Source organism: Electrophorus electricus, chromosome 13, assembly GCF_041902795.1.
Source record: "Electrophorus electricus isolate QZ-2024a chromosome 13, ASM4190279v1, whole genome shotgun sequence".
Classification (NCBI taxonomy): domain Eukaryota; kingdom Metazoa; phylum Chordata; class Actinopteri; order Gymnotiformes; family Gymnotidae; genus Electrophorus; species Electrophorus electricus.
Genome location: NC_137509.1, coordinates 9207501 through 9210000, shown reverse-complemented (window position 1 = coordinate 9210000; position 2500 = coordinate 9207501). Strand labels below are relative to the sequence as shown.

Here is a 2500-nt window from a genome sequence, read left to right as displayed (position 1 = left end):
CGTAACATTCTATGGACAGGTGAGAGCAAGATTGTTCTTATTGGGTCTAAAGGCCACAGACAGTCTGTGAGACGACCCATAAATGCTGAATTCAAGCCACAGTACACTGTGAAGACTGTAAAACATGGAGGTGCAAGCATAATGGTTTGGGGATGTTTCTCATACGTTGGAGTCAGACCCATTTATGGCATACCAGGCACCGTGAACCACTTTGAATATATCAAAAATACTGGAAGAGGTCATGTTGCGTTATGCTGAAGAAATGCCCTTGAAATGGGTGTTTCAGCAGGGCAACGACCCCAAACACACCAGCAAGTGGGCAACATCCTGGCTCCAGACCAACAAGATTGATGTTATGAAGTGGCCAGCCCAAGCCCCAGACCTCAAGCCGATTGAGAATTTGTGGAGTGACATCAAAAATGCTGTTTTTGATGCAAAACCCAAGAATGCAGAAGAACTGTGGAATGTAGTCCAGTCAGCTTGGGCTGGCATATCTATTTGCAGGTGTCAGATGTTAGTTGACTCCATGCCACACAGGTGTAAAGCAGCTATCAGAATTAAAGGTTATTTAACTAAGTATTAGTTCAGTGATCAACAGAAAAGCTAAATCTGTAAACAGCTTTCATTTTATACTGTAAATATTCGAGTTTGTAAATGAAAATGAAGACACTGCTATTTTTTTGAACAGCCCATTATTCTTTTTTCTTCATTTTCAGTTTAAAAATTGATATTTTGTTCATGTTTTCATTTGAAATTGAATGTGCAGTGCTCCCAGTGCCTTCGTGTATATGGAAATAAATGCTATTATGAGGATTGAGCTTTTTCTGTTGTTTTAAACACCCTGCTGTTATTTTGCACATAACTGTACATGGTAACTGGAATATTTTGAGAGCCATGTTGAGAAAGAGGTCTGCATCTGAATCTGAGGATGTGTTTCCATACGCACATCTATTAAAGAATAATGAGAGGGGGAGAGATGGTGGGAGCGAGGAAGAGAGAAAGACAGGTCATCCCATTTCAGATGAGCTCCTTAATGTTCCCATTTATGTCTTTGGATGAAATGATGGTCAACCTTAGAAGTAGTTAACAGTAAACTTTACAGTAAACATTAGTTCACTTTTGAAAGTACGTTAATTTGGCAGCAGCATAAGGACGGAGCAGGCAGTGTAGTCTTCAGACCTTTCAGAGCAGCCTGTCCTATGCATGGCAGCATGGGAGACAATCCCGTGTGCCCGACTGAGCAAACGGAGGCGGCGCGAGAGCACTCGAGCTCGTAGGGAGAAATAAAGGAGCAACAGGGAGAACTTCATACAGTGAGAGGAGAGCCAGAAGAAATGTCGGAACATAATGTGTCAGCGGGAAGCTGTGGGGGTGTTCACTCCGCCGTGGGGGAGAGAGCAGGCCGCTCCTGTGGGTATAGTGCTGTACATTTGACCAGGGGTTCAGATCCGCTGTAGTCTGCACTAGTGCAGCTAGGAATGCTCACTTGGGTTGATTAATAAGAGCTGCTAAGATAAAAGTATTTGTGAGAAGGGACGTTCGATTGCAGCTTCAGTGTAGGCAGGAAGGCAGTGGCCCCAGTAAGGAAAGGGAAAGAAATCGAGACATTATCCAGAGATGCTGTTTAAAGCCTGTAGTCTGACAAATGTCCAGAGTGTCATTACCAGCCACTTTCCATAGAGAGAGCATGATATTGTGAAATGTTTAGCAACACAGTAAGCTGCTCTGGTCAATGGACTCTGCAGGAGTTCATTTAACACTGTAGGCGTTCATTAACTCCTACAGGCTTTACTGCGTGGAATATTGTAAAGCAGGATTTGTGGGGGTCATCAAACGCACATTTCTCAGGACAGTGAAAAAGTCCCGAGTAGGATTTTAACTGCTGCCATCCATCAAAACTGCACGGCAGCAGAGGCTGCCCTCATATACTGTAAGGGGGGGGGGGGGATTGTTTGTTTTGTTTTGTTTTTGTTCTGTATAAAATTGCCTGAAGGGGTAAAGAGGAAAGAAAAATCAAAGTCTGATCCCTCCACCAGTACCACGCTGACATGCGGCCCCCCGACGCGCAGATGTGGGGGGGGTGGAGTGGCAGTACTGCAGGGCCGTGAGGGAACCGGCAGTGCGGGCTGCCCCCATCCGCAGTCTGGCCTGCTCGGAGACGCAGAGCAGTGGCGCGGGCAGCCGGGCGAGGTTACGCAGGCTCCCGGAAGGGCCCCTCGATCGAGCACGCGCTCTAACCGAGACGTCCGTGGCCTCGGGCCTGCAGGAGACGTGAACTGCTTGGGCTGCAGAAAGTCGCTGGTATATTCCTTAAGAGCAGGGCTGCCGCTGTTTAAAACCGCCCCGCGGCCACCTGCAGTGGGTGTCTCTCCTGCGTGATGAGCGCCTGCCTCCCTGTCCCTCCGCCTCCGTAGAGACGTTGGCACATCAGTAGTGATCAGAGTGCAGCAGCAAGAGCACCGCCCGATTGAAAGAAAACACAGATACGTTGTGAACACAG

General features: G+C 47.4%; 1 protein-coding gene across 4 annotated transcripts in view; it reads left to right on the top strand.

Annotated features, from left to right (window-relative positions):
- Nucleotides 1–2500, top strand: part of pcxb (pyruvate carboxylase b) — a 136104-nt gene that overhangs the window by 111609 nt on the left and 21995 nt on the right. The window lies entirely within an intron of this gene.